Raw genomic sequence first — 23183 nt, 5'->3', positions numbered from 1 at the left:
CAGCCCTGAAGTCAGGAGGACCTGAGTTCAAATTCAGCCTCAGATAAACACTTGACACTTACTAGCTGTGTGACTCTGGGCAAGTCACTTAACACCAATTGCCTAAAAAAAAAATGTTTGCAGCTACAGATGATTTTATAATTGAAAACAACATTCCCAAAAACTTAATTGTAAGAGTTATAATAGATCATCTGAAGTTCTTGGAGACACAATTTCAGAAATATTTGTCTTCAAATTTTGATTCTAAAAAACTAATTTGGGTTCATAAACCATATTCAACTAAAATAAAAAAAATGTCAGTCATCTGCTATTAAAAGTTCAAGAAGAATTTGCTGAATTATTAAGTGACATAGGTTTAAAACTTGATTGTTAAATTAATTTTAGCTTGGATTAGGACAGAATTTCCAACAATTTCTGAAATGACCCTAAACATAATTCTGCCATTTTGTACTACATATTTATGCAAAGAGGCATTCTCAGCAGTAATGGTTATAAAATCAAAATATCAGTCAACTCTAAAAAATGTTGAAAATGCTCTGTGTCCTGCAGTATCAAATATTAAGCCAAGGTTTAATTCTTTTTGGAAAAATAAACAAGCATATCCATCTCATTAGTATGTAAATTTGTTTTCATCTTTAATAAATGGTAAAATTATGTGTATAACAAAGATTTGTTTTAAAATAAATTTCTTTGTGATTCATTATTAGTAAATGTTTCATTTGTATAACTATTTTAAAGACCTATATGCTTGGGGTTGAGTAAAAATTTCTTGGGCAAAAAGGTGTCATAAATGAAAAAAAGATTAAGAAGACTTGATAAATTGTAATATAGAATAAAAATAGGAAAATCATTTTGGGTTATTGCTTTTTGTCTGTTTAACATGGGTTCTAAATTTGTTGAGCAGAGAATAAACTATATTCTATTTCAATGTCATATTTATTGTGTGTATTCTATGTGTATTGTAAAAAAGTAGTTATGACAGGCAGAGCCAAGATGGCTGAGAAAAGGCAGGGACTTGCCTGAGCTTAACTCACCAAATGCCTCCAAAATACCTTTAAATAATGACTCTAAACAAATTCTGGAGCAGCAGAATTGGCAAAAAGACAGAGTGAAACAATTTTCCAGCCGAAGACAACTTGGAAGCTCGGCAGGAAAGAAACGTTTTAAAAGGGTGACAGAGAAGCACAGTCCAGCACAGCCCAGGTCCCAGCAAACCAGGAGCAGGACTTGAGGTGACTGAATCAGTGGCAGCAGTGGCAGTCTTCAGATCTCTCAGCTCAGAGATATCAAAGAACTTAGAAAGTCAGCAGAAAAGGTCTGTTGTATCTGGGTGAGAGTGGGGCACAGTCTAGCAAAGGTTGTGCCAGCACAGCCCTGGCTTTAGCAAAACAGAAGCAAACCTTGGGAGTCACTGAAACAGCAGCAGTTTCCGCTGCTTCTGGATCTCTCAGTTCACAGATGGTAAGGGAGTCCAAAAACAGGTCAGAAGGAGATTACAAGAACCTCTTTGCTAGCACTGAGGCAGTTCTCTATTGTTTTGCCCATACTCAGATCTGGGTTATGGTCCTGGATGGCAATCTCAGGGTGAGGAAGAGTACTAACACACCAGAGCTTGTGCCACAGTAGAGCAGGGACCTTCTTCATAGTTTCAAGGCAGAAAAGAGTGCTTATAGTCACTCGGAGACTAGAGCACAGACCGGGGGAGTAGTAAACACCTCTCCTTTGATCATACGACCTTGGAAAAACTAAAAACTTACAGTTCCCTAGAAGTATCTCTGAAAACACCTGCACAAAACCCCTGAAACTTGGGACAGTGCAGCCTCTGCCTTGGAAGCAGAGCCCTACTTTAACAAAGAGATAAAAATCAAATAATAGGCTTGGAAAATGAGCAAATAACAGAAGAAAATTCTGACCATAGAAAGTTACTATTGTGACAAGGAAGATCAAAACACACAGTCAGAAGATAACAAAGTCAAAACCCCTACATCCAAAGCCTCCAAGAAAAACAGGAATTGGTCTCAGGCTATGGAAGAGCTGAAAAGAGATTTTGAAAATCAAGGAATAGAGGTAGAGGAAAAATTGGGAAGAGAAACAAGTATGATGCAAGAAAATCATGAAAAATGAGTCAATAGCCTAGAAAAGGAGACCAAAAATACTGAAGAAAATAATGCCTTAAAAAACAGACTAGGTCAATGGTAAAAGAGGTACAAAAAGCTAAGGAGGGAAAGAATATCTTAAGAAGCAGAATTGTCCTAATGGAACAAAAATTCACTGAAAAGAAAAACTCCTTAAAAAGTAGAATTGCCCAAATGGAAAAGGAGTTACAAAAGCTCTCTGAAGAAAAAAATTCCTCAAAAAATAGAATTGATCAAATGGAAGCCAATGACTTTATGAGAAGTCAAGAAACAATAAAGAAGTAAAAAAAGAATGAAAAAATAGAAAACAATGTAAAATACTTCAATGGAAAAATAATTGATCTGGAAAATAGAGCCAGGAGAGATAATTTAAAAATTATTGGACTACCTGAAAATCATGATAAAAAAGAGCCTAGATAGACATCATCTTTCAAAAAATTCTCAAAGAAAACTTCTCTGTTATTCTTGAACCAGAAGGTCAAATAGAAATTGAAAGAACCCACCAATCACCTCCTGAAAGAGATCCTAAAATAAAAACTCTCAGGAATATCATAGCCAAATTCCAGAGCTACCAACTCAAGGAGAAAATATTTCAAGCAGCCAGAAAGAAACAATTTAAGAGTCATGGAGCCACAGTCAAGATAACCCAAGATTTAGCAACTTCTAAATTAAATCATCAGAAGGCTTGGAATATGATATTCGAGGGACCAAATGAGCTAGGATTACAACCAAGAATCACCTACACAGGAAAACTGAGTATAATCCTTCAGGGAAAAAAATTCAAAATCAATGAAGTACAGGACTTTCAAGGATTTATTTTTTTTATGAAAAAAACAAGAACTGAATTTTAAAAAATGACTTTCAAACACAAGACTCAAGAGAAGCATAAAAATGATAAACAGGAAAGAGAAATCATCAGAGACTCAATAAGATTAAATTGCTTGCATTCCTTCATAGGAAGATAATACTTGTAACTCATAGAAATTTTCTCATTATTAGGGCTGATAGAAGGACTATATATAGACAGAGGATACAAATGTGAGTTGAATAGGAAAGGATGATATCTAAATGTGTGTATATATATATAATGAAATTAAGGGATGAGAGAGGAATATACTAGGAGAAATGGAGAATGAGTAAATGGGGTAAATTATTTCACATAAAAGAAGCAAGAAAAAACTTTTACACTGGAGGAGAAGAGGGGGGAGATGAGGGGGAGTGAGTTAATCTTACTTTCATAAGAATTAGCTCAAAGAGGGAAGAACATACATGCTCAATTAAGTGTAGAAATCTATCTTACCCTACAGGAAAGTAGGAGGGGAAGAAGATAAGAGAAGTGGGGAGGGTCACAGAAGGAAAGACATTTTGAGAGGTGATTGTCAGAAGCATAATACTTTTGAGGAGGGACAGGGTAAAAGGAGAAAGAGAATAGAATAAGCAGGGGGAGGAGGGTAGGATGGAGAGAAATACAGTTAACAATAGTATCTGTGAAAAAAAAATTGAAGCAAGTTTCTCTGATAAAGGACTCATGTCTCAAATATATGGGGAACTGCATCAAACTTATAAAAATAAGAGCCATTACCCAATTATAATTGATCAAAAGATATGAACAGTTTTCAGATGAAGTAATCAAAGCTATCTATAGCCATGTTAAAAAAAATGCTCTAACTCACTATTGATTGGAGAAATGCACATTGAAACAATTTTGAGGCAGTACCTTGTATGACAGAAGGTGGAGGGAATATGGAAAAAATGAGACATTAATGCACTGTTGGTAGAGTTATGAACTAATTTGAACTATGCCCATAGGGCTATGAAATCATTCATACCCTTTGACCTAGGTCTAGCACCACTACCAGGTATGTATACCAAAAGAGACTAAAAAAAAAAAGGAAAAGGACATATATGTACAAAAATACTTATAGTGTCTCTTTTCTGGTGGCAAAGAATTAGAAATCGAGGTGACATCCATCAATTAGGGAATGACTAAACAAATTGCAGTATGTGATTGTGATGGAATGCTACTGTACTATAAGAAATGGTGAGCAGGATACTCTCAGAAAAACTTGGAAAGATTTTCATGAGCTGATGCAAAGTGAAATGTGCTGTGTACAAAGTAATATGTAAGATGAACAGATGTGAATTACTTAGTTATTTTCAGCATTACAATGATCCAAGACAACTCTGAAGGACTTATTATGAAAAATGTTATCCATCCCCAGAGAAAGAACTGGTGGTGTTTGTGCAGTATATGTTTCTTGCTTTATTTTTTTGAGTTTTTTTTTTGTTGGTTTATATTTTCTTTCACAACATGACTACTATGGAATTGTTTTGCGTGACTACACATGTATAACCTATATCAAATTGCTTGCCTTCTCAATGAAGGGAAGTGGGGAGGGAGGAGAGGAGAGAATTTGTAACTTAAAGTTTTAAAAACAAATGTTAAAATTGTTTTTACATGTTATTGGGGATAAATAAAATCCTAAAGAAATAAAAAGTGAGGTAGAGGACAGGAATTGCAACAGGGATGAAACATTCACAAAAATAAGAATTCTAAAAGGGTTAAAGATTAAATAAGTAATATTCTTAAATATGCACTTATTAAGATTGAAAACATGTATACTTAGTTAAATATTAGTGTTAATTGAATATATTGATTGATATTTAGTGGTAGTAATATGATTGGATATCATTTAGCATTTTTTATTGTTTAAGACTGTATTATTCTGTAAATGGTGATAAAACAGACTTGTAAATTAAAATGATTTATTAATAATTAGCCATGCATCTAATTGATCAATGGAGCTACCTTTTGTTGCTGTTCTGTCATTTTTCTGTCATGTCCCAATCTGTTTAACCTCATTTAACCTAATTACTGGAGTAATTTGCCATTTCCTTCTCCAGCTCATGTTATAGATGAGGAACCAAGGCAAACAGAGTTAAGTGACTTGCCCAAGGTCACCCAGCTAGTAAGTTTTGTACTCAGGAAGGTGACTCTTCTTAACTCCAGACTGAGTACTCTATCCACCTACCTGCCCTGTAGCTACCAAAAGAGGTGAATTTATTTCTTTAAAGTTGCTTTTTATTGAATGATACATAGTACAATAGTCTAAGAATAGGCCATAATAGTCGGTAAATATAATAGTTATTTAGAAAAAGTTAAAATGTTATATGCATAAATATTCACTGTACATGATAAAAAACAAATAAACAAAAAAAGTGTAAATTGTCTTTGCTTCCCGCTCTGCAGAAAAATTTCAGTATAAATCTATTGTTCTTTTATGTAGTATCACTGAATGGATTCTGTCATGTCTTCCTATTCATATATGGAAATTTTTGTTGTGTGATTGTTGTTGTTTTAATGATTCTGAGGAACAGCAAGAAAGAAAGTTTGACTGGATTTTGGGGCACAGGAAAGGTAATAACTAATAATAAGGTTGGAAATGTTAGGTTGGAGATAAGTTTTCAAGGGCTCTAGAAGCCAAACAAATGTATTTATATCTGAAACTAGAAGCAATAGGGAGCCACTGTAGTTTACTGAGTAGGAAAGTGATATGGTCAGACATTTGCTTTGGGAAAATTATTTTAGCAGGGTATGGAGGATGTATCAGAGTGGGGAAAGACTTGAGGCAGGGACACCAACTAGGAGGTCAAAGCAATAGTCCAAGTGAGAGGAGATGAGGCCCTGAATTAGAGTAGTGAATGTTTGAATGGAGAGGAGATAAAACGTACAAATCAACAAGATTTGGCACTTGTTTGCATATCTAGAATGAGTGAAGGTATGGAATCAAGAATGGCAACAATATTGCCAATAAGCAAGATTGTTTTGTCCTCAATAGAAATGGGGAAGTTCAAACGAAGGGTAGGATAGGAGGACGAAAGAGAATGTAAAGAGAATACTACATTCATATGCATTCATACTTTGAAGTTAACTCTAACCCATACAAAATTAAAAAGGGGCTGAGGGGCAGGGGTCTAACTCACTGTCCCTGCCTTATAGCACAGTCTGCCCTTTGACAGACATATGCATGCTATGGCTAGGCAGTGACTGTGAGGGCAAGACAGGTGGGTGGGATTTTCCTAAATAGCATCTGAGTAAGAAGTGTGTCTGGGTACCTTGATTCAAGTAAACTGTAAATGTTCCTAGGTGCAACAATGTTTTAGAAGTGGGAGACTGGGAGCTTGCTTAAGGGTGCAGGGAAAGTTATGGGATATTATAGAGAATAGAGAATTAATGGTAAATAAGATTGTTTTTCAAACAATACCCAGATGAACTATTATAGGGATGGTACTATCAGGTCTATTTTCTTAACCTCTTTTGCGTTGATCACACATTTTGGGGTGTTGCCACGGTTTCCAGGGAGCTGGGCCCCACTCTGGAGACTACTTATATATAAGCAGAGTATTCCATAAATTAAAAATAATGTTTTTAAATTGCTGCCATAACTTCGTCTTTACTGGAGAGGTTTTGTTGTTTGGATAAAAATAAATTACTGTGATATGAAAGGGAAAAATACACAGTCCACACTCAACAAACTTAAATGATTCACTTTTGTGTATGTGGTATTCAAAATGACACTATTCTGAACGGCTTCTAGGAATTAAAGAAAACTGTTTAGAAATGTCCATAGAGTTACAAATGTTAGAAATTTGAATCAAAGCAATGAGTAAAATTAATAAAAAATAAAAATATATAAAAGAAAACAATTCAAAGAAAACTCATGTAGCTATTGTTACTTTTGAAGCAGAAATGTGATATTAACTGCTAGTAGCAAACGTTAGAGCTTCATTGAAGTACATTAGCCATGGAGTAAAGTAATAAATTTAGTATTAGCTTGTTTCTTGTATTGAATTACTTACCAGTGTTAGGAGCAGTGGAATTATAGTGTTCAAATGAACACATTTATGTGCACCTGTATAATTTAAGCGAGGCCTTAAATCACAAAAATGTAAACAACACTATGTGTTATTTGTCTAAAATTCCCAGGGAAAATTGCCTACTGGGGCTTTATTGCTGTACTGAGAAATGTGAGTGTGCTGCTTATGTTCCCAGCTGCCTCTGGTATAGCAACTCAAGGCACGCTGGTAACTTCCCTTCCCAGAGTTCATTTAGTGTGCAACATTTCAGACAGACATTACAGAGGGGATGAAAGAGTCAAGCACCCATTGCTAGGCTATGTCTGCAAGGACAAGTTGATCTTTCTCTTGCAATGCCCTCTCCAACTAATTTAACTGGTTTTAACTGACCCCAGTGACTTGTTACTTGCTTGACGTAATGTGAAACCTACTATATTCCTTGTCAGGTATCAGGTATTCCTGAGTGAAAATGTAGCCTCAGACACTTATTAGTTATGTGACCCTGAGCAAGTCACCCTTTTAGCCTCAGTTTCCTAACCTGTAAAATGGATATAAAAATGATACCTCACAAAATTATATCAAAATAATAATAATAGCAATGATGATGATGATGATGATGATGATGATGATAATAATAATAATAATAACCAGCTATAACTACTACTAATAACCAGGATTTATATAGTACAAATATATAGTTGAAATATTAAAGCATATGTTGTCTTTACAAACATTATCTCATTTTATCCTCACCAAAACTCTGAGAGGTAGGTGCTATTAGTATCCCCATTTCACAGATGAGGCAACTGAGGTAGGTAAAAGTTAAACAACTAGTCCAGGGCCTCACAGCTAATAAGTATCTGAGTCTTTATTGGAACTCAAGTCTTCCTGATTTCAAATCAAGTGTTCTATTCTCTGTACCACCTAACTGTTAATATAAGATAGCATATGCAAAGTACTTTGCTAACCTTAAAACACTATACAAATGCTATTGCTGTTAAAGTAACTTAAAAGAGAGAGTGTTGCATAGTAGAGAGAGCACTTAATTAGTTTACAGCCTGGAAGACCTGGATTCAAAGTTTACTTGTAATCTTTACTTTTGCTTTCTTTTTTTGGCAAACAATTTAATCTCTCTGAGACTTGGTTCGCTTTGCAAAATGGGAACATATCTGTAGCACCTGCTTTCATAGTATTATTTTGAGGTTCACCTGAAATAAGGTATATAAAGAGCTTTTTAAATTTAAAAGCATTTTATGTGTTAGTTATCTACTAAGTCATAGATGAGTTGTAATATGGATTGGTAGAAGTGGTTACTTAAACTCATGTTAGGAGTGACCCACTTTAGAAAAAAGAGACCCTTCCATATCACATACTGAATTTCAATTGTTATTGTTCATTCTTTGATCTCAAAGAGGACCAATGATATCACAAAGGTATATCGGATTTAAGTGAGGCAGAGCTGCATAAAGTTGTCAGCCTCATTCTCTCTTTCAGAGTCACTGTAGTTCAGTGGCAGGACAAAAGTCAAGACTACTGGTGATGGCCCAGGGTGGGAAGATTTATATGAATGGGCATAAGGTGAACATCTCAAAGCTGGACTATTTCAATAACCTTCTGATTGATTTCCTCATCTCACATCTCTCCCCACTTCAGTCTCTCCTCTACTCAGCTGTCAGACTGCTCTCCCTATAGTGTAGGACTAACCATGTCATCACCCCTCCCACTATCCAGTGGTTCCCTATCACCTCCATAATTAAATATTAAGTCCTCTGGTATTAAAAGCCCTTCATAATGGGGTCCCCTGCTACCTTTCCAATTTTCTTACCATTTACCCTATCACCACCACCACTAACCCCCATCTACATGCTCTACTATACAGTGATACTGGCCTTCTTACTGCATTTTTGAAGAAAATTTATCTCCAGAATCCAGACAGAATGCACTCCTTCATCATCTTTGCCTCCTGTTCTCCCTGACTTCCTTCGAGTCTCAGATAAAATCCTATCTTTTACAAGAAGCATTTTCTGATCCCTCTTAATATCAGTGCCTTCTTTTTGTGGATTATCCCCAATTTATCCTGTATGTAGCTTGTCTATACAGAGCTGTTTGCATGTTGCCTTCCCCATTAGAATGTGAGCGTTTTGAGAGCAGGGATTATCTATTTGCTTTCTTTTGTATCTCTAGCACTTAGCACAGTGCCTGGCACAAATGGTTGTTGTTCAATTGTTCAGTTGTGTTTTAATCTATTGAATTTCAATTGGCAAATGAGTCAAGCCAGTTTCTCCATATAGATATAATCTACATGTGATTAAGAGTTTTTTCTAAGTAATTCTAATAGACAATAGTATTCTCTGAGAATTTCTCATACAAATTCTTATCTACTATAATACCAAGCAAACAGCAGGTTGAAAATAATAAATTCACATAAGACTACTGCAAACTTCCTTGGTTAGGAGAATTTGCTTAGGTGTGAAAGTTCTTATAATGCTTTGTGCACAAAACATCCAAATGGTGTCAGAATTTGATAGATGATTAGTTTTGTGAGGATAAAACTAATGACTGTTAAGATAGAGCTAATGATACGGCAAAATGACAAATAAGAAATAATTTTATAGCATAAGGGACTCAGGCATTGGAAAACATTTCCTGATCATATATAGTATGGTGAGAAGGAGCATGGTATGATGGATACAGAGATGATGTGCAGTCAGAAAGACAAGTCCTGCCTCTGAGATATATCCCAGCTTTATGACTCTGGTCAAGTCTTCTAATCTCTCAGTGACCCCAGGCAACTCTCTAAAACATTACATTATATAAGAGGTCTTGAAATGTCTTGGTAAAGTAAGTTCCTCACCAGTCCTATATGGTGATGGAATCATAGGAACAACAACAAAAAAAAACAACCAAACAAAAAAAAATACATATGTGTGTATGTATGTATACACATATACATATATACATATACATATATACATGTACATATATACACACATATTTATACATACAGCATCATAGAATGTTAGGGTTAGAAGGAAGTTCAGAGATCAATCTCATTTAATGAACAGGGAAACTGAACCCAAGAAAAATAAAATGACTTTCTCAATGCCACATAAGTAGTTAATAACAAATAGGACACAATGAGATAAATCATTAAAATTGGAATCAAATCTTAACTACTTAAGATAATTTAAATGTCATTTGACTAAACCTAGATATATCCATTTGCGTATAAATCAGTCAAGAACAACCACAACAAAAGTTTTGGTCATCTCAATTCACTACATCTTTTTATAAAGTTATATTATGAAGTAATGCTCTAGAAGCACATGTCTTGGTGTATCTGGAGTCTTAGGGAAGAACCTCAGTAAAATGGATAGACTCCATGTTTAGTTCCATTATAATTTGTCTATAGTAATTAATATCGCCACCTTGCATTTGCATGAGGGCAAATAAGTATTTTTGAACTAATAAATTGGTTTAAATGATTCACTGAACCACTTACTTAAAACTCAGTTATCTAAATATAGTTCTCCAACCTTTCCTTCTCCTTCCTTCTCATCAACATGGACTAGACCAAGAGTAGATCATTTTGTCAGTCTCTTTGCTGGCTTACTAGTCATCATTCTAAAATATCTCATCCCACCTAAAATCTGTTTTTTTCTAACATGTTAATCAACAACTATGCTGAACCCTCAAACATCCTCACTATCTTACTTCTTGACTCTTGCTTTCACAGTTTGTTGTTGAATGTTACTAGAAAAAAAAAGTCATAATCCTGTTGATTCTTTCCAGTATAATAAGTGTATGCTCTTTAACCAGCTATATCTTCAGCCTTAACTTTGCAATTCTTTTATTCTACCTCTTCTTGACATCATTATTCCAATCTATTCTTTGTCTCCTCAAGTCACAACCTACCTCATTTCTCACACTCAGAGCAATTGACCTAGCCAAGAGGATCATGAAGACATCCAGGGTAACCTACTTTACTTTATTTATACTGGATGTTTCTACTTTTTTGCTAACTTAGTATTTCTTCTTCCCTGCTTCTTTTCTACCCAACCTACTCTCTGAGAGGGCATTAATGGCCTAGCTATTTTGCAAGATCTGAGGGCTTTTTCTAAGTCCTAATCTTTCTTAAACTTTATGTAACTTTTAACACTGTTGTGTCTCACCTACCTCTGAGATGGAGGTATGATGTTTAAGACATTACACTTTACTAATTCTTACTCTACCTTTCTTTCTACCTGTTTATTTTCTGTCACATCTTTTTCTTCTTTCTGTTCTCTTTGATGGTCTCCAAGACTGCCAAAAAACACTCTTCTCTATAAAATGTCTTTTGTTGATCTTATTCACTACAAGGTTTAACTATAAAATTCAAATTCATATCTTAATCCCAGAAATTTCTTCTGAATTTCAGACCTGAAATTGCCAACTGTCCATAGAACATTTCACCAAGATATCACACCAACAACTCAAACCTACACATGTCCAAAACCAACTTACTTTCTTTTTTTCCCAAACAACCTACCCTTTCCAGCCCTTCTATGTTGTGCTAATATGTTTGTATTAACCTTTGACAAGTTTGTTGTATCCTGTTTGTTGGACAATTGATTGTCAATTTTTATTGATTATGTCCTTCAAGATATATCCACATGGTATAACAGATAGTGAGCCATCTTCACTATCAGTTTAAGTTTTGTTCTGACAAATACATGTTGTGTGACCCTATACAAGTCATTTGGCATTTTAGTGTTTTAAGCAATTCTCTAAGATTATAAGTTGTAAAGAAGGTGCTATTCTGTATTGGTAGAGAGAGTTTCCTTACCTAGTATTTTTCTACACCAGTGAAATTACACATCCAGTTCCTCTCCCAATACCCTCTAAATGTCTTTGAAACTCTTTAGTACTTTTGCTACTAGTCTATAGTCCAAATTATTCATTCAATTTATTTTATAAACATTTATTAAGTCAGGTAACTAATAAACATTTATTTATGGCCTACTAAGTACCAGGCACTGTGCTAAGCTCTGGGGGTACAAAAAGAGACAAAAGATGGTTCCTGCCCTCAAGGATCTCACAGTTTAAAGGGAGGGACAAAAAGCAAGCAAATATAATTAATAAAGGGAAAGCACTAGAGTTAATAAAGGTTGGGAAAAGCTTCCTTGCAGAATGTGGGATTTTAGTTGGTACTCAAAGGAAGCAAGATGGGCAGAAGTTAGAAATGAAGAGGGAAAGTGTTCCAGGCATGGGGGACAATCAGAGAAAATGTTGGGAGAAATGGAATATCTTGTTCATGGAGTAGTCAGGATGCCAGTGTTACTGGATCAAAGTGTATGTGGCAGGGATTAAGATGTAAGACTGACTATGATTACCAAACAGAGTATTTGGCATTCAATCTTGGAGACAATAGGGAGATTTGAGATGTCTGAAAGGCGGTTGAAGATGCAAGACTGAAGATCAGTGGAGAGAGGTTGGGGGCAAGATAAGTAGATTTAAGAAGCTTCAGCATAGAGACAGTAATTTTTGTTAAGTGACTATTATGTTCAGGGTACAATGTAAGGGGCTATGGGAGGTATAAAATTTAGAAGATGCTGCCCTTGTCCTCATATAGATTAATATTTTATAACCTCCTAATTTGTCTTCTACGTCAGCTAATAATCTTCTTCCTTATGCATTGATCTGATAATGCTATTCTTTCACTTCCTATTTCCTAGAACTAAAATTCAAAATGGTATTCAAGACTCTTTTTCACTTTAATGCCACCCTATCTTTCCAGACTGTCTTGCATTATTTTCCTCCATATGTTGTTATCCCTTTCTACCACAATAGACTATTTCCACCCTGATGTGTTTCCTGCATGTTGTCCAACTGTGCCTTTGCTCACACTCTTCCTATGCCTCTCATGGAGACAGCCCAGGACCTTGAATTTCAAATTCCTGAGAATAACAGAGCTGTCCCCACCACTAGCCCTCCTTTAAGTCTGAACCTTGGAACCATTGCCAAAGGGGAGTAATTGACATGAAGAAAGGAGTCCTTCTAGCCATAACCAATACCAACTGATGACTGAATGCCATCTTTGCAAAAATCAGCCCCTGAATTGTCAGTGATCCACCTCCTCCACACCTCAGACGCTGCCCTAGAGCAATCATCTCTAGAAACAATCCCTATAGAGACAGGACCTAGCAACTGTTCCTGCTTCTGCTGCAGCCTTTCCTTCCTCATCAGCAACAGCTATCAAAGACTCCTCAAAAGAAAGTCAGAAGTAGATATGATTTTATTAGTGGAGATTATATTAAAGGAAATATATCACCATCTGTTTCATTTCTCCACCAAGGGGACTTTTCCACCTGACTTGCAACTGAAACCACTTATAACTCTTGTCGCTCTCATTATAATGTGAACTCTTTGAAAGCAGGGACTGTCTCTGTTTTTCTATTTGTATCCCTTCCTCCGATCACAGTGTTTTCCCTGTATTAAATAGCTAATACATACTTTTTAAAAAAATTTTCAATCATCTAATGCATTTTGAAAATAAAGTCATTTCTATCTTCAGTAGATTAGATTGGAATATTACCTATGGCATATTATGTTTTCAAAGTGGTTAAGATTGTTACATGTTAATTCTCTGTTCATTTTTACCCCCCATATAAGGTATATCTCAGCAGGAGGTATTTTAAACTAACAAAGCACTTACTAATCTCCTCCAGGACATGCAAACCATAACCCCTCAATAAATAAATAAATATGTGGCAGATTGAGAGGGCAACTCATCTTACATTGGTGGTTTGCAACAATGGACTGCTGCTGTCCACTACAGATTTGAGAACTCAACCTCTACATCTCATTCATCCAATTGCCCTGACCATCTTGCCATCTACCCTTCTTCATCTCTTGCCTTGTCCTTCTCTTTCTTTATATACTTTCTCCCCTCTTGCTTTGGGTTCAGACAATACTACCATAATATTATTGCTCCTAAAAAAGTTATGCCAAATGACTGCTTACAAATTAACCCATTGACCCCTTGATTCTCTCTGGGATGGGTTGGGGAGCGGGGACTTACCATTCTCATTTTTTCTCCATTTGCAATGTAGACTCCTTGAGTGGAAGGAATGTCTTACTTTGAATTTTGGGCCTAGCATTTAATACAGGGCCTGGCACATAGTAAGTACTTTTTTAAAAAAATTTACTCATTAATTACTGTTAAATTGAATAAGAAGGTAGGCTAGATAAGTTAGATAACTTTCTGAATGGAAAAAAATTAAGAAATGGGCAAAGTGTGTCTTGGTTCCCAGAAACCCCAGTCAGATCTCCCATTTTTCCCCATTGTTCCTACCTCCTTTAAATCTCCAACTATCAGCATAGTTTATTACCTTTCTGCCTTTTGAATACTATGAGGGCAAAATGGGTTAAAAATCACAAACATAAAATAGCAAATGCATGAAGCTATAACAGAACATCTGGGGGAAAAAATCTGGGAGTTTAGTGGACTGCAAGCTCTTTCCAAGTCAACAGCATGATATGGTAGGAAAGCAACCTAATGTAGGACTGGGGGTAGGGTGAGAGAATTGGTGTGCTAATTTCTTAGTAAGCCTATATCTGGAATAGTGAATTCATTTCTGGGAACCACATTTTGGGAAGAACATTGATAATCTAGAGAATATCCAGGGGATCATAGACAGGATGGTTAAAGCTGTAAAGAATATGTTATATAAGATTCTGTTGAAGAAACTAAGGGTGACTAACCTGGAGAAAACAAAACTTAGAGGAAGCTTGATTGTTTTATTCAAGTATTTGAAGTTCTGTCAGGCAGAAAATGAAAAATACTTACTCTGCTTGGGCCCAGAGAAAAGAGTCAGAAGTAATAGATGAGAGTTGAAAGGGGACAAATTTAGACTTAAAGAAAGGTGTGGTAAAGGGAGGGGGATGGGAGAAGAAAGACCTACCTAACCAAGCAGTCTCAAAATAGAATAGGTTGCTTGAGAGGTACTGAGCTCCCTCTAACTTGAGATCTTCAGTCATGATCACTACATGAACATTTATCAGACATGTTGTAGAAGGGATTCTGCTTCAAGTGTGAGTTGAAAAAAAAAACTATCTGTTCCAATTTGGCTATCCTATGATTCTGTAATTCATATTAAATTATAAGTGATTGCCTTATAAAGATAGTGTTCCTGTCACTGGACCTAATAAAACAGATTTAGCTAATTATTGGGGTTCAGAAATGAGTCAGATTGAACAAAAAATTCTATTAGTCTATGATTCCTGTTGAGTAAGGTCATTCTATTTCATATTGCTTCAAGGCCCAAAATCAAATATAACAATATACATGAAGCTTTCCTTGATTCTCCCAGCTGAAAGTTACATTTCCCTCTTGCACTTTCTTTGGATGTTTTCTTTGCCCTTCTTACATTCCACATTGCATTATATTCAGTTGTGCCCTTGTCATATCACCTTCCTCATTTCTAGTAGAACGTAGGTTTATTGAGAGCAGAGACTGGGTCATTTTCATTTTGTATCTCCAGCACAGTGACTTGGAAATTATATGTGATTTGTAAATGTTTGTTGGACTGAATTGGAGTATGGACATAATTTGGTTCAAGTCATTATAAATGCCTAGGGTTTTGATTTCTCTCTTTTTGGCAAAACAAAAAAAAATCATAACCTGCCTTCTACCTTTTGTTCTCCATGGTTTCATGTTCATGCCTTTCATCACCCTAGGTCTTACATCCTATTTATCCTATTTAAAGGTAGGAATGACCATATTCAAACTCTTTGTCAATGTCCCATTCCCCCTATAAGCTATGCCTCTTAATATGAATGATTAAGTTCCAGAGTCTGCTGCCAGGAGACCAAGTCCAACCTTTGCTCATTATAAAGGGTGATTCAAATTTATTTTAATCTGGTAAAACATAAATCTCCAGCAGCTCCAACATTCTCATTCTCTCTTCTCTCCTTCATTTCTTCTCCCTGTTACCCAACTCAAGTTCTGACTGAGGCTTATGTGATCATGTACTCCAACCTGAATCAATCACAGTTTCAAGAGAAGTGAAAACTCTGCAGCAGGACATTGGAGGGAACAGACTTAACAGACCCAGAGTACAATGGATTTGAAGGAATATACAGTATGGATTGAAAAAAATCTTTGCTATACTTAAGCTTATGATTCTCCTAGAAAAATAAATAAAGGTGTGCAGTTGCATTTCACACCTCTTTTGGTGGCCTAAAAACAAATAACCACGCTTCTGTGCTTTTTATATGCTTGGGAGAATTGAGAACATCAGTTACAACCAGATTCAGATATTGAATTGATTTTTTAAAGCACAAATTCAAATAGAAAAAAATATTGAATTACTCCCTATTTTTGGATTACCTATATTACTCTTTCTCACAATTAATGTCAACAATGTCTTAGTTCACTTGCTCTGAAATCATAAAGTGATGTCTAATAATAACAATAACAATAATAATAATATTTCTCCTGATCAGTCGTAGTGTAGATAATGGACATTTTACTGTATGTTCATTTTAATAGTTTTCAAATTAATTACAGTAGATAGTGGCACTCTCCCCCCCCCCCCTCTCTCTCTCTCTCTCTCTCTTTATCTCTCTCACACACACACAATTCTCTCTCTCTCTCTCTCTATATATATATATTAATAATGCTCATGTATTTGTTGAATGAATGACTAAGATGATGAAAATCTTTGCAAAAGAATGGGAAGAGGAGGAGAGAGTGGGAGAAGGAACAGGAGTGTATGAATAGGGAAGCAAGAACAAAAAGAAAAGCAAAAAAAATTACAGGACACATTTTAGCAATGCATTTCATTTTTATTCTACTCTTCTAAGCAATATACAGAAATAATACAAAGATAAATATTTAAGGCAAGTTTCCTTTTGGCCTGATGAATTTTAAAAGTTCCTCCATGTACAAATCCATTTCCAACTCCAAAGGACATAGTAGCCTTGGCATCCCTTTTGCAGGCAGTTGGGGAAATTGACTATTTAATGAGTCCTTGGTTGTCCCTAACCAAAACTTTGTTGGACAGGTTCATTTACAATGTTCAAACAGAATGACCTTCCAATCTGGCTTAATGGCCCCTGGACTGTTGCAAATGTGACCTGACATTTCCTTATGGGTGGGTTATTAAATTATATCACAGAATACAATAACATAATTTGGTTTCAGAGCCTAAGTGAAAGTGATAGTCCAACAGATTAAGATGTAAAATTCCTTTGCAAAATTAAGTTATTTATAATCTAATGCATACCCCTTCTTGTTTCATCTGCCATATAATATAATTACTTTCTCCAGTACAGTAACTGCATGTATTGACAATGCTGACAACACAGAAACTGTTGGAGGAGGGGTAGATGTTGCAAAGGGCAGTTACTTGACTTTTTCTCTTATTTTTCCAAAGGAAAAAAGTGCAATTCTTGTTCTTTTTTCTAATGGAATTTATCCATTAAACTGTGCTTTTCTACTCTGCCTAATACTATTAGACATAACTATAGGAGCTATGATTTTCTAATACATCCTGAAACATCTACTTTGTGATGACTAATATTACTATATTTTAGGATTTTGGTTTTCATATTTTTTCAGCTCTTTCTAGCAATTATGTTTTAGTAAAAAAAAAAAAAGGATGCCAACTTCCTATTTTTATTGCCTCAAGATTCTGCCAGACACTCCAATTATCAGTACAGCCATTGAAAGATTCTGGGTAGAATCCAGAAGGTAATAAAGCAAAGAGGACAACAATTTTCCGTGAGTTATACTTAGACAATATTAAATGTCCCTGTGGGCTGATTTTTGTCATTAGACAAAGAAAGATTTTTCCCTCTAATGTCACAACATTGTGATACAGAAAACAAGATTTAACTCAATCAACTTTACTCTCTCTTTTGCTGATCAAGTTCATAAATGTTCTGAAATTCAATTCTATGTGTTCTCTATCATGTTAAGTCCCCTTATTTGCATCAGGAATATACAAATACAACTGCACCAGGATTCCTCTCAAACTGGTGGTAGACAATTCTTTAATACTGTATTCTTTAGGGAGTTTGTTTGGTATTTAGGAATATTGCTTTATGCTCCTTGGAATTAAGACCTGATTTTAAATCCTTGTGGACAACATGGATAGTAGTTTAGATGTTGGCAAAATAGGGTGGATCCGTACTGGATGAATCACAAGACATGCCCCACCACTACAATTAAAAAAAAAAAAACATTATCATCATCATCATAACTTGGAGCAAGGTCTTTATTATAATGCCCCAGGGATTTTACCTTAAGCTAATAGATGTAAAGCAGGAAAGGCCCTTAGAGACCATTAAGTCCAATACTCTCATTTTACATATGAGAAAGCTAAAACACAGATAATTTAAGTATTTTTCCCAGAGTCTTATAGCTAATAAGTGTCTTGGCAGGATTCAAATTCAGATCTTAACTCCAATTCCAGAACCCAATCCCTATGACAACTAGCTGTCCTGATGTTTAAAGTTGTTATCAACGACTTAAATAAATGCTAAGATTAAATGTTTATCACGTTTTTTTTTCCCTTTTTTTAGGCAATTGGGGTTAAGTGACTTGTCTAGAGTCACACAGCTAGTAAGTTTGATCTGAGGCTGGATTTGAACTCAGGTCCTCCTGACTTCAGGGCTGGTGCTCTGGCCACTACACCACTTAGCTGTCCCTTGTTTATCACTTTTTAAATGACACATAGCTGGGAAGGACAGCAAATATTTTGGGCAACATACGCAGGATTCAAAAGGATCTTGGCAAATTTGAATGATTGTATGAATCCACTAAATTAAAATTTAATAGAAATACATGGAAACTTTGCACTTGGGTTCAAAAAATTAACTTTAATGTACAAGATGTGAAAAGCATAATTAAATAAAAGTTTACATGAAAAAGCATGGATTACAGTGGCAAACTAAGATGAGTCTACAGTGTCATTTGGCAACTAAGAAAGCAAATGTAATCTTAAACTGTATTAAAAAAAAAAACACCCAGATAATGGAAACAAATAGTTCCTTTATGCTCTCCCCTGATAAAATCAAATTTATGTTATTGTATTGTGTTTAGTTCTTGGCACCACATTTTAGGAAGAACACTGATGAGCTGATGAGCATCCAAATGAAGCACCCATAAGTACTGCCTCCTGGCCCCCGTCACAGGGATTATTCAGCCCATATTCCAGAGAAACACATAGATTTTTTATCAGAGAAACTTGCTGTAATTTGTTTATATTATTTCATAGTGTATAGTTCATTTCAACATAATGCATTTTAATTAGGTTCATTTTTGTTTTTGTTTTGTCTGAGATCATGACTGCTACTCCTGCCTTTTATACTTCAGTTGAAGAATATTAGATTCTGTTCCAGCCCTTTATTTTAACTGTGTGTGTGTCTTTGTTTCATGTGTGTCTCTCCCACTCACAATTATGATTATTAATTGTGCATTTCCTTCCATCCCATTTTCTTCTATTTCTTCTTCTCTGTCTTTCTCTCTTTATCTCTCTCTTCTGTCTCTGTCTCTGTTTCTCTATCTCTGTCTCAGTCTGTCTTTGTCTCTCTGTCTTTCTCTTTCTCTGTCTCTTCTGTCTCTGTCTCTGTCTCTGTCTCTCTCTTTTATCATGTCCCTCCTCAAAAGTTTATTTTGCTTCTAACCACTGCCTCCCTTAATCTGTCTTCTCTGTTATCATGTTATCAACCCCTCCACTTTCTCTTGTCCCTTTCCCTTACTATTGTCCTATTGAGTAAGTTTTATTCTATACACAACTGAGTGTGCATATATATTTTGCCTCTTTTAATCAATTCTAATGAGAGTGAGGTTTAAACATTGCCTACCACCCCTCCTTCCATTTCCCCATCCATCATACCCTTTTCCTTTTTTTTTAATTAGTTTATTTTGATTTATCAACAATCACTTCAATAAGCTTTTGAGTTTTAAATTTTCTCCCCCTTCATCTTTGCCTCCCTCCCCAAGATGGCAGGCAATCTGATGTAGGCTGTACATATACATTCCTATTAAACACATTTTCACATTAGTGATGTGGTGAGGAAAAATTAGAACCAATAGGAGGAACCACCAGAAAGAAGAAAAAAAAAACAGAATAGAAGAAAAAAATGGCAAATAGTATGCTTCTATCTGCATTCAAACTCCATAGTTCTGTCTTTGGATGTGGATAGTATTTTCCATCATGGGACCTTTAGAGACATCTTAGATCCTTGCATTGCTGAGAAGGGCTAAGACTATCAATGTCAGTCATCGCACAACATGGCTTTTACTGTGTACAACATTCTCCTGGTTCTGCTCACTTCACTCGGCATCAGTCCATAAAACTCTTTCCAGGTTTTTCTGAAGTCCTTCTGTTCATCATTTCTTATATCACAATAGTATTCCATTATGTTCATATACCACAACTTGCTCAGCCATTCCCCACTTGATGGGCATCCTCTCAGTTTCCAATTCTTTGCCACTACAAAAAGAGCTGTTATAAATATTTTTGTACATGTGGGTCCTTTTCCCATTTTTATGATCTCTTTGGGATACACCCTAGAAGTGCTATTTCTGGGTCAAAGGGTATGCACATTTTTATAGCTATTTGGGCATAGTTCCAAATTGCTCTCCAAATTGATTGGATCATTTCACAACTCCACCAACAATACATTAGTGTTCCAATTTTCCCACATCTTCTCCAACATTTATCATTTTCTTGTTTTGACATGGTAGCCAATGTGATAGGTGTAATGTGATACCTCAGAGTTGTTTTGATTTGCATTTCTTTAATCAATAGTGATTTAGAGCATTTTTTCATATGCCTGTAGATGGCTTTAATTTCTTCATCTGAGAATTGGTTGTTCATATCGTTTGACCATTTATCAATTGGGGAATGACTTGTATTCTTATAAATTTGACTTAATTCTCTATATATTTTAGAAATGAGATCCTTATCAGAGACACTAGTTGTAAAAATTACTTCCCAATATTCTACTTTCTTTCCAATCTTGGTTGCAATGGCTTTGTTTGTACAAAAGCTTTTCAATTTAATGTAATCAAAATTATCCATTTTGCATTTTGTAATGTTCTCTATCTTCTATTTGGTCATGAATTCTCTGTTCTCTATAAATCTGATAGGTAAATTATTCCTTACTTTCTCAGTTTCTTTGTAGTATAGGCCTTTAAATCTAAATCATGAACCCATTTTGACTTTATTTTGGTGTAGATTTTTATCTATGCCTAGTTTCTGCCATACTCTTTTCCAGTTGTCCCAGCAGTTTTTGGCAAATAGTGAGTTCTTATCCCAGAAGCTGGGGTCTTTGGGTTTGTCAAATAGTAGATTACTATAGTCACTGACTACTGTATCTTGCATACTTAACCTATTCCACTGATCTACCACTCTATTTCTTAGCCAATACCAAGTAGTTTTGATGATTTCTGCTTTATAAAACAATTTAAGATGTTGTATGGCTAGGCCACATTGCCTTGCATTTCTTTTCATTAGTTCCCTTGATATTCTGGACCTTTTGTTATTCCAAATGAATCTTCTTATTATTTTTTCTAGCTCTATAAAATAAAATTTTTGTAGTTAGATTGGTGTGGCACTGAATAAGTAAATTAGCTTAGGTAGAATTCTCATTTTTATTATATTAGCTAGGCCTACCCATAAGCAACTGATGTTTTTCCAATTATTTATATCCAACTTTATTTGTGTGAAAAGTGTTTTGTAATTGTGTTCATATAGGTCCTGGGTTTGTTTCAGTAGGCAGATTCCTAAATGTTTTATAATGTCTACAGTAACTTTAAATGGAATTTCTTTTTCTATCTCTTGCTGTTGGGCTTTGTTGTTAATATACAGAAATGCCGATGACGTATGTGGGTTTATTTTATAGCCTTCAACTTTGCTAAATTTGTTTATTATTTCAAGTAGTTTTGTTACTTGATTCTCTAGGATTCTCCAAGTATATCATCATATCATCTACAAAGAGTGATAGCTTTGTTTCTTCTTTGCGTATTCTAATAACTTCAATTTCTTTTTCTTTTCTTATTGATAAAGGTATCATTTCCAGTACCATATTGAACAATAGTGGTGATAATGGACATCCTTGTTTCACCCTCCATTGTACCCTTTTTCTTTATGTACCCTTTTTATGTGAGAAAAGTTTCCCCATCCTACCTCTTCTTTCTCTCTTTTCCCTTTCTTACCCTTACATTTTTTTAAAGATCATTCCAACATAATCAACTCACACCCATGTCCTCTATCTATATAAACTCCTTTTAACTACCCTAATAATGATAAATTCTCAGGTGGTACATCTATCATCTTCCCATATAGACATGTAAACAGTGTAAACAGTTTAATTTTATTGACTCCTTTAAAATTACTCTTTCATGTTTACCTTTCTATGTTTTTCATGAATCATGTTTGTTTTTTTTTTTTTTCCAGCTCTGGTCTTTTCATCGGGAATGCTTGTGAAAGTCCTCTATTTCTTTAAATATCCATTGTTTTGTTTTGTTTTTTTGGCTAAAAGTTTACACTCAGTTTTTCTGGGTTATTCTTGGTTGCAATCTCAGCCCCTTTGCTTTCTGATATATCATATTCCAAGTCCATTTCTCCTTTATTGTGGCTCCACAGTATTTGAATTACTTCTTTCTGGCTGCTTGAAGTATTTTTTCTTTGACATGGCAGCTCTGAAATTTGCCTATAGTGCTCATGGGAGTCTTTATTTTGGGATCTCTTTCAGGAGGTGACTGATGTATTCTTTCAATTTCATTTTGCCCTCTGGTTCTAGAATATCATGGCAGTTTTCCTTGATAATTTCTTGAAAGATAATGTTTAACTAATGCATTGTTGGTGGAGTTGTGAACTGATCCAAACATTTTGGAGAGCAATTTGGAACTATGCCCAAAGGGCTATAAAAATGTGCATACCCTTTGACCCAGCAATAGCACTTCTAGGGGTGTTTCCCAAAGGGATCATACAAATGGGAAAAGGACTCACATGTACAAAAATATTTACAGCAGCTCTTTCTGTGGTGGCAAAGAATTGGAAATTGAGGGGATGCTCATCGATTGGGGAATGGCTGAACAACTTGTGGTATATGAATGTAATGAAATTCTATTGTGCTATAAGAAACGATGAACAAGTAGACTTCAGAAAAACCTGGAAAGACTTGTATGAACTG

The sequence above is a fragment of the Vombatus ursinus genome, unplaced genomic scaffold (assembly GCF_900497805.2).
Source record: "Vombatus ursinus unplaced genomic scaffold, bare-nosed wombat genome assembly UNPS02014832.1, whole genome shotgun sequence".
In the NCBI taxonomy this organism is placed as follows: domain Eukaryota; kingdom Metazoa; phylum Chordata; class Mammalia; order Diprotodontia; family Vombatidae; genus Vombatus; species Vombatus ursinus.
This window is presented reverse-complemented; position numbering follows the sequence as displayed.